Genomic DNA, 10,571 nt, shown 5'->3' on the forward strand with positions numbered 1-10,571 from the left:
CACACATCAACCGATTCATTAACCATGTTTTAATTTTCGCACAAATCTTGAAATTTTTATCTTTATATTGTAGAGCATGAAATTACGAATTGAACGCAAAAAGAATGAGGACATTCCGATATCGGACGAAGAAGTTATGAGCTAAACAGTCGAAGAAATTTACCGCGCAGATTTACAAACGGTTTACGTGGACATTTATGTAAACCGATTGTTGAGAAAAAAAGAATCACAGAAAAACTCTTGAATTTTACAATCGGTTTACGTTCATGCACTTATAAACCGATTCCTATAATCGGTTTTCAAGTGCATGAACATACACCGATTATGGGTTGAATTTTTTCAAACAATAAAAAAAAAAATCAGGTTTTGATGATGATGTAAACTGATTATTGCGAAAAAAATCACAGAAAAACTCATGAATTTTACAATCGGTTTACGTTCATGCACTTGTAAACCGATTCTTTAATCGGTTTACAAGTGCATGAACGTAAACCGTTTATGGGTTGAATTTTTTCAACAAAAAAAATCGTGCTTTGATGATGAATCAAGATTAGTTGTTTTCTAGGTTAACATGATTAAACATTTATTAATCACCCAAATTAACACTAATTAATCAAGGGTAAATTAGTCATTATGTAAAATAGTTGGATAAGGGGTTTTTCGTTTTACTTTATGATGACCCTTTTTTGTCATGTAGTCATAGGCCCCAAATAATCCTTATAGGACCCAAATTATCCAGGTTTCAAATGTACCCCTTTTTTTTAAACTATACAAATATATTCATGTTTTTGACTTGGTCCACTGTTTTTTTGAAGAAGAAAAACGGTTTCCATCCAGTTAAGTGCAAGATGGCAGTTATCTCACCTATTGAAAGGTCTTATTTACCCATGAACCACATTTCTTTTGTGCTTGGTCGATTTTCCACCAACTAAAATCTCGGAACCCTGAATTTTGGAATGATAAACCCCGAATTAAAAACCCTGAACTTGGAAATGATGAACCTTGAATGTGGGAATGATGAACCCTGAATGTGGGAATGATGAACCCTGAAATAAAATCCACGAACCCTGAACTAAAAACCATGAACCCTAACTTTGTGAATGATGAACCCTGAACTAAAAACCATGAACCCTAAACTGTGAACCCTGAACTTGGGAATGATGAACCCTGAACTAAAAACCCTGAACCATGAACTTGGGAATGATGAACCATTTTGGGGAATGACGTAACGAACCTAAAAATGTTGAAACGATCTTGAACCGAGATCGACGAATCTGAAAAATAATGTAGAAGGTTAACATGGCAACGAGTAAAGGGTAAATTAGTAAACTATAGTGGACTTAACCAAGATGGATGGAAAAGTTGACGACGGGGGTAGATTTGCAAATGTCAAAAAAACGGGGTACATTTGTTTATGGGGTATTCCATTAGGAGTTCATCTGTATATATCTCTTTATTAGTGGAGATCATCTGAAACACCAAGACAGAGGAAATTTGTTGCTTTGCTAATAGCATTTCAAATGCTACTTCTTTCAACTATTTAATAATATTTCGATCAACATAATTTGCTTGAAGTGTTGAGTAATTCACAACCTTGAAGTCAGTAAATAGATAAACATAGTTCAAAGTTCTTGAACGTCATTAACAAATACGGGAGTTCTTATTTAAAGTGAGTGTTGCTTACAATATAGGAAAACAACGTGAAAGGATAACAAAGGTTTTCTCTGGATAGTGACCACTGAAAGGACATATGAGGATCTGCCTTTTAAAACACTCATCTCTGTCCTCCGGGTCTTGTGCAGCCCTAAATATAAGTCATACGACATAATCTCATAAGATAGAATGGTAAGATGGTGAGTAAAATAGAATGGTTAAGTCTTCAAATACCTAATTGATGAAGTTATCCAAATGTTTTCGTCAATTTTCAGTCCTCGAGGGTGATGTCTGATACTCAACTACCAAATTCTAACCTAGTCCGAGAGTTGACTTAATAAACTGTAAATCAAGACATAGTTTTGTTCAACTAACATTGACAACAAACTTGAGATAGCAAAACTTGTGGGTTCAACCGAGCATTTGTCTAACAGAAACTCTGGAATCATCGAAAAAGATGGTATTATTCTTGGTAATCTCTCAAAGCGTAGTTATCACTGAAGTATTTCTTTAAAGTTTTTGGTACATTAGACTTTAAATTAGGTAAAAATATTATGCTCTGACATAACTACCATTGAGTAGATTGATTATTCATTTTAATGCTCCATCTTGAGTATCCTTATCAGTTGTTATCAAGCTATGGATCTTCAACAACAAGGTGCGAAATGAAAACATGCAGAATCTTAGAAAAACTTGAAGAACAAATAACTTAAGAGTGTTTAATCCATCTTACAAAAACAAATGGTTTTGTAACCATCTAACGGCTCTGAATGGTCGTATCCAACTGATCCACGACTCTTATTCCTCCCAGAGTGCCTCAAATGGAAGTGATAAATCCCGGCTGAAAATGAACCCACCTCCTACGCCCTCATCCGACGTATACGAGAAATTCGAAACGACTTGAGGTGCATATCAGAGTCTTTCAATGGGAATCAATGAAAAACGCATCGATGGGAATCAGTATCTCCCTAATAATTGTCATTTATAGATCAAAAAGAAAACGCATCGAAGGAAATCAATTATAAACCCATACTCAGACCATCACGATTATAAACCAGGTAGGATTTTCTCTCTTTCTCATTTGGGTATCTGAAATTAGGTTTGATTTGATTGCTACAATTTTTATTCTGTTAATATGGGTTTAATTTAAGGGATGGTTAATTTCTGTCTTTAAAATTCAGGAGAATCAGTTTTAGAAGAAGTTGTTGGGGTTTCTGTGTAATCCACTATCGGGGCTTATGGAATCTGTTAATCCCTATTGCTCTTTCTAATGGGGGAGTAAGTATTTCTACTGTTTTTTTTTTGTTTGTTTTGTTTTTATTATACCTAAAGTCACTATATAGGCATGACAATGTCGGAATCATCCTTCTTCATGATATGATTAACTCAACGGTCAGTTTATCCACTATCGGGGTTTATGGAAGCTGTTAATCCCTATTGCTCTTTCTAATGGGGGTGTAAGTATTTCTACTGTTTTTTTGGTTTATTTTTTTTTTATTATACCCAAAGTCACTAGATAGGCATGACAATCTCGGAATCATCCTTCTTCATGATATGATTAACTCAACTGCTCTTACGGCTTCGTTTGCACCAAAAGTAATTAATCAATTTGCTAAAAAGCTCAAGTGGTTTTGATTTGCTGATAATGATAGTGTTTGTTCATAGAATGGAAAAATCATGGATGCTAATGCTAATGATAGTGTCATACTGGATGTACAACTATAGTGGATTATGTTTCGATAAAACTCACGGCTCTAAATTTCATTTTTCTTGCATAGTAAATTAGATTGATAGTTTTTGTGCGGATGTGAACCTTTCTTTTTTTTGGGTATCCCATGAAAGTTTTTGTATTGCTTTTCATCATGAATTGTAAAGAAACGGTAAAATTAGTTGTCATCATGAAAGTTGCAGACCGTTATTGATGCCTATCACATGATTTGCTTTATATACCCCTTTCCATTCTCATGCAGGTAGTCATAATGGGTTTACAGATTCAATGCAGTCACTCCAAAAGTATTCCAAAGTAAAAACCACTATAATACCTTCAATCAAGTTTCTTATTGATGCGAGTTTTGAGTACAGTCCCTGTTGTGCATAAATGATCTTGATGTTGTAGTATCACTAATCTAGAAACCATATATTGGTTTTGCATTGTAGGTTTTTTAGGTGTGGAAGGATCTCTCTAGGAGTATCTTAATGTGATGTGGGTTGCGTGATAGTAGACTTAATTAGTATGCTTTATTGCTTGACTAGAACCTGCTAATTGGGTCAAGAGTAGAACAACCCATGTAATCAATATTTAGGAAGTGGATCTAAAATGAGCAGTAGTTTTCTTTATATAAGGCGTTAGGATGTGTGCAGTATGCCGGACGTAGATTTTAAGAGTCTAGCTTTCAAGTCTATTGACGATCAATTGACATACCTTTTTTCCCTTAGGTTTTGTTCTTCTATGTATATATTGCTATAAGAAGAACTTACTTTTACCATCAATATTGATGTCTATTTAAAGTTACTTTTAACCAACTCTACCACCGATCCCCTTACGAAATGTCTTTGAAACCATAAGTGTGTCTGCGTAAAGTATTAGATATAGTGATAGATCAGGATGTTTGGTGAGACATTTGTACAAATGTTGCTTAGGTTTGGAATTGAAAAATTCAAGTTTCTGCAACACTGATATCTTTTTTAACGAGTTGACTGAAGTATTCTGTTGAGAGGCATTGTGACATACTAGGTGAAAAATTGTTTCTAACTATTTCAACCTTCTTTGGCCGATCAACCTCCATTTTATATAATTAACTTTTTTTTTGGCATTTTATCAAATACTAATTTGAATTCTTCTAAAGAATTTATTGTGCTGTATTTGATCCTTCCAAAATTGTGCTGGATAAAAATCGGCTAGGGTTTCTTTTTTTCACAGTAGCCAGAAAAAGATTAACACATACTCAAATTATCAGGAGTTAACTCAAGAATTGTGTTGTATAAAAATTAGCTTGGTCTTTTCTTTTCAGTTGGGTCGTGGATAAATCGCTTCCATCTGATTTTTTTTTTTTTTTGGCATTTACGTATATCGCTTTTATCTGGTGCTTTTGTTTTGGTATCCAGTGGAAAAAAGTCATCTGAAAACCTCATTATAGGTTCCGATATTGTGCTTTATTTTTTTGAAAAACTCAGTCATATGGAAGTAGTTCATTTTGAGTCTGTACCATTGGATTTTCTCAAGTGCTTTTTTTATTGTGAGCTATGTGTGTTTCGTAATATGGTTTACTAACACAATGTTGTAACCGTCTGAAACTTGGCTCTTTTGTTTTCAGGGTTCTTGCTGCTGCGCAACTGCCACAACATGATAACGGGAGTATACTTTGAAATTGATAGAGACAAGTCTTCTTTTGGTGCAGATCCAACTCTCCCTTTTAACATATTAATATATGCACATGGTAATGTGCCTCACCCTTTCTCTCTGACTGTTCAAAAATGTTTTGAGAACCATTACGTGATTAATGAGCATCCACTGATCCACACATTCCTTTTTCTCGAAAAAATATTTTCCAAAAGATATTCACATATATCCTTACAATGTCTTTGATTTTTCCGAAAGGGTATGCAGGACGTGCAATATAATTTCTATTGTATGTCAAGATTGTTTTTTTTTTTTGTTGGTAAAATAGAACAACAACTTTGGTAGAATTTTAATTTTAAAAATAGAAGCAGCAAGTTGCAAGTAAGCAACACAAGCCAGTCCTTCTAACAAAATATTGCAGCAAATACTTGAGTGATCAACTGTTTGTCTAGAATAATACTTCATTAAGACTAATTGACGCCATGTTGGAGTAGATTAAATGTCAATGAAAAACCAAGTGCAAAATAATTTTCTTTTCCTCCTTTGTAGCTTCAGGTGGTACTACGTGATTGCCTAATTGTATATATTAAGAATTTATTGATTGCATATTCTTTCCTTTGTATACACAATCTTGGTCAAGGTCTTACAGTGATATTCGTTAAGATTTTGCGACTTAGTTTCTGCAGTCTAGGTCATACTAATGCTACAGGTCATACTAATGGTAGATTGTTATTGCATTTGATCTAACAGGTTTCCTTGATGGAGCTAAATATATGGATAAGGTAGCTAAATATATGGATAAGGTTGCATTGCGGTGGCAATAATCGAGAAGTTTTGAAGACTTAGGCTGGGTTTGGTAATGCTTTTATTTTTCCAAAAGCACTTTCAAAACCTATATATGTCAATAATTTTTGAAATTGGTGTTTGATAAAAAAAAAAATCAAATTCCTCAATTTTCAAAAGCCGGGGAGAATGAGCTTTTAAAAGCTATTAAAGCATAAGCTTTGGTCCCACCAAAATTCAATGCTTGATTTATCCTTTTTTTATCCCTATTTTATTTTGTAAATGACAAAAATTACCCTTAAATATATATACAATCAATTTTTATTTCTTCTATTTTATTCTTTAAATATTGTCACATTTTATTTTCAAATTATTTTATGATACCATTTCCTTTAATTTGTCAAAAATAAAATTAAAACAATATTAAATAAATACTTAATTTTAGTTTGGTTTTTTGTTTGAAAATTATATATATATAATAAAAAATGGTTAAGTAAAATAATTTGTTTAGCAATTATAATAATAGTAGCAATTATTAAATTTAATATTTAATATATTTATATATAATAGTAAAAAAGTTAATTATTTTTATAATCAATAAAATTGAATAAATCTATTTTCAGAGATATGTCTGTTTTTGTCATTTACCACAGCAACAATGCTTTAATCTGATATTCTACCACACGCACTTTGAATGTTTTTTTATTCAACTTTAACTTTAGTTAATATTTTACCAAACATCCAACTGCTTTTTTCTCACAGCACAGCAACACACAGCAGAAAAGTGCTTTTATAAAAGCTGCAGCAATACCAAACTAAACCTAATCCCTATTAATTTTGGTCCAATTGAAACTGTGTTATGGATCTTGAGATTAGAGACATCTATAATCATAGTATCAACAGGAAAAGTATGTGCGCGCTACTGGTGTACAAGAAAATACAATCATGGATCATTACTTCTAGCAAAAGATAAATCCCACATTGTTACAGCACTGGTCATATCATTACTGCTACTTGACTTATTATAATGTTTTATTCTTTTATTATAATGTTTTTTTTTGTTTGTATTTGATACCTTTGATTTACATTTTAGAGTGATGCATTGACAACGAATAAAATATAATTCAACCTTGGCGGATGGATCGATATGAGTTAAATTCAGTTTTTTTGTTTTGGTCACTAAGATGGTCAGGTGGTTGTTTATCAAATTCAGATCTCTTCAGTACCTCGGTTCTCATATAAAACGAATCCTGGGATAATTGGATGGCATAACATGAAGTACAGTAATTAAATTGCAAATATTGATCGTAGTCTGTAAACTAGCCACCATCTCCAAGCAGCCAAGAAATTATATTTTCTCACCGCCTATGAGAGGTATTCTTTTTTGGGTGGAAAATTTATTGGAAGGTCCTAGGCCCATATAGTTATTCATTGTAGGGTCCAACAATAGTTTCCTTTTAACCGGAGGTCCTAATTTAATTAAAACATGGAAATGACTAAACACCCCTTCTGTCCAAACGAGTGTGCACACGCGTCCCTAAATATTATTCGTTTTCTTCCCTCTCCCATCAAAAACTCAAATCTCTGTTCTTCCTCTCTTTTTATTTTTCTTATTTCTTCTTCGTTCTTCGAATCATCAAAGCAAACAAAAAAATCAGATCACCATTAGATGATGATAGCATTACCGACCAAAAAACCATAAAAACATACATCAAAAATGAAGAAAAACCATACGATGATCACCAAAACCTAATTTATCTACATATATGATAAAAGAACACAATAGATGACCTAGACGTCCTGATTTGAGAAGTTGGGGAAGAGATCTACATATACATCCGCTGGAAAAGTAGTATAAAAAGGTATGATTATGAATCACCAGTACATATATGACGTACTGAAAAAACCATAATTTTTTGATATATCGGTACGTATATGATAGTTTGTCTTGCTTTTTCCTGTTCAAACAGCAGTACGGTAGTGTTTTCGGAGATAGATTCACCAGTACATAATTTAAAAACTGATGAAAAGTGCTGGAATAACCAACACAAATGACATGGAGTTTATGTTTTTAGTTTTCTGTAACATAGATCCACCCATTACATATGTCTAATAAAAATGAAAGTGCTTGTATAACCATCATAAGTAACATGCAGTTCGTATTTTGTGTTCTAGGAGATAGATTCACCAGTACGTAACTGAAAAACTGATGAAAGATGCTTGAGTAACCATCGTAAGTGACATAAGGTTTCTGTTTTTAGTGTTTTGTAGCATGCATCCACCAGTACATATGTCCAATACTGATGAAAGTGCTTGAATAACCATCATAAGTAACATGCAGTTTGTATTTTGTGTTCTAGGAGATAGATTCACCAGTACATAACTGAAAAACTAATGAAAATGCTTGAATAACCATCATAAGAGGCATGAGGTTTCTGTTTTTTGTTTTCTGTAGCATAAATCCACCAGTGCATATGTCCAATACCGATGAAAGTGCTTGAATAATCATTATAAGTGACATGAAGTTTGTATTTTGTGTTCTAGGAGATAAATTCACCAGTACGTAACTGAAAAACTGATGAAAGATGCTTGAATAACCATCATAAGTGACATGGAATTTGTGTTTTTAGTTTTTTGTAACATAGATCCACGAGTACATATGTCCAATATTGATGAAAGTGCTGGAATAACCATCATCAATAACATATATGATGATTTCTTTTGCATTTGAAAGTAGAAATCAACAGTACATATATGGTGTACTGAAAATTCTAGTTTATTTTGACTAATAGGACCTGCGGGTGCATATATGATGGTTTCTTTTGCTTTTGACAGTAGAAATCAGCAATACATATATGTTGTACTGAAAAATTCTAGTTTACTTTGACTAATATGACCCGTGTGGTGCATATATAATGGTTTCTTTTGTTGTTGATAGTATAACTCAGCAGTACATATATGATGTACTTAAAAAATTTAGTTTATTTTGACTAATATGATCCGCCAGAGCATATATGATGGTTTCTTTTGCTTAATTACTCATTTTGACATGAAATTATCTTTTACAATATGATCCAGCAGGTAGTGGTGTTGGGAGACATAGTTTAGTAGTGGCAGTTGTGGTCTTGGTGTTGGTGGCACTGGAGTGGAAGATATAGTTCTATGTTTAATTGTTTTTTGTTTTAGTCTTTAACTCTTTATGTACCTTTCGATTGCCACGTACATGCAATTACTGGGGTAACCTACTTTTACTTACTGAAAAAATTAGTTAAATTTTCTCATTTTCATAGGTTCAACACATGTTTTGACGTTGAATGTGATATTTATAGTGTTATCCATCGGTACCTATATGATGTACTAAAAAAAGCTGGTTAAATTTGTTATTTTCATAAGCTCATCACTTGTTTTTGACATTGTAGTTGATTTTATAGTACAACTTAGAAGTACATATATGTCGAACTGAAAAAAAAAAACAGGTTAAAAACATGTTGAACTAAGTTCATCACTTAATTTAGTTGTTTTTTACAATATAATTCAGCGGTACATATATTATGTACTCAAAGAAACGGGTTACAATGAAATTTCTCAGTACAGGTATGTAAAAATACATATAATGAAAAAAACATGACCTGTGTAAAATGCACAGAGTTACAGTGAAATGCTTCAGCACATATATGCTATATATACTGAAGAAAAAAAAATTGGTTAAACTTTGTTATTTTCGCGTATTAATCACTTTTTCTACATTGTAGTTGAATTTAAGGATTACATATACAACTACCTTTCAATCAAAAAACTACTCATAAAAGAAGTGGGTCTATTTCAAATGCACAAATGTAAAACATAAACTTTTACTATAGCGGATGTTGTTGCCCCTCACACTCAGGCGATCCAATGTCACTGGATCTTAACCTTCAACATTATTTTCAAATGGGTGTTCATACTGATAACAACACCCGCAACAGTTCACTGAATTCATAAGTCAGTATTCCATGTATGTACTGCTAGATTATAACTTTAAGTGAATACAACAAAATCAAAGCAGTTCTTTCAGTATGCCATATATGTACTGGTGATTCATCAGTAGTAAATATATGACATACTGACAAGAAAATATTAGCTTTAATATTATAATTCATCAGTACATATACTAAGAAATCAGAACAATCATTCTACGTCATACAAACACATATTACATGAAAATAACCTGAGATTAGCAATCGAATTACAATCCACCGCGACTCCTGGAAAAAAAAAGAACAACAACGAACCTGCGAAAAAAAATACAAAACAAGTTAATACTAATCTCACACAAAGCACATATATAGACAAAAAAATAGATATTACACAACTAATATATGAGAAAAAATCATGTTACTTAGGTAATCCATATATGTATTGCTGGTTGATGGTATTTCAAATTTGATTGTAGTTGTAGTGGTAAAAAGGGGTCTTTTCAGACTTGTGAAGAAAACAGTTTTTTAGATTTAAATTTAAACAGGCAAATAACTTTGTTTGAAAACTTTAGGGAAAAACACCAAGACTTGGATTCCACCATTGACCCATTATTTGATAAATTCTAATAATTAATATTCATGCAATTTTTCTTTTAGAGTGATTCTAATATTATGCCTTTTTGTATATTTTTGAAGTAATAATTGTAATCGCAAAGTATAAAACATCAAAAGTTTTTAAAACCCAGCATGCTTCATCAAAATAATTCACAACTATTCAATAAAAACTAATATTTCAAATTCAATTCCATGCAAATAATCAAATAATAATATTGCAAATA

The 10,571-nt window shown here is 32.3% G+C and overlaps 1 long non-coding RNA gene across 3 annotated transcripts; it reads left to right on the forward strand.

Moving 5' to 3' along the window:
- Window positions 1–2,479: 2,479 nt before the first annotated feature.
- Window positions 2,480–6,108, forward strand: LOC113357515. Of its 3 annotated transcripts, XR_003363672.1 has the most exons (6): window positions 2,480–2,711; window positions 2,835–2,931; window positions 3,051–3,110; window positions 3,624–3,676; window positions 4,968–5,090; window positions 5,744–6,108. It is a non-coding gene; the product is annotated as an uncharacterized LOC113357515 (long non-coding RNA). The 3 variants fall into 3 exon arrangements; XR_003363670.1 differs by lacking the exon at window positions 3,051–3,110 and having other exon boundaries at window positions 2,483–2,711; XR_003363671.1 differs by lacking the exons at window positions 3,051–3,110; window positions 3,624–3,676 and having other exon boundaries at window positions 2,485–2,711.
- The last annotated feature ends 4,463 nt before the right edge of the window (window positions 6,109–10,571 follow it).

Source organism: Papaver somniferum, chromosome 3 (genome assembly GCF_003573695.1).
Source record: "Papaver somniferum cultivar HN1 chromosome 3, ASM357369v1, whole genome shotgun sequence".
Lineage (NCBI taxonomy): Eukaryota > Viridiplantae > Streptophyta > Magnoliopsida > Ranunculales > Papaveraceae > Papaver > Papaver somniferum.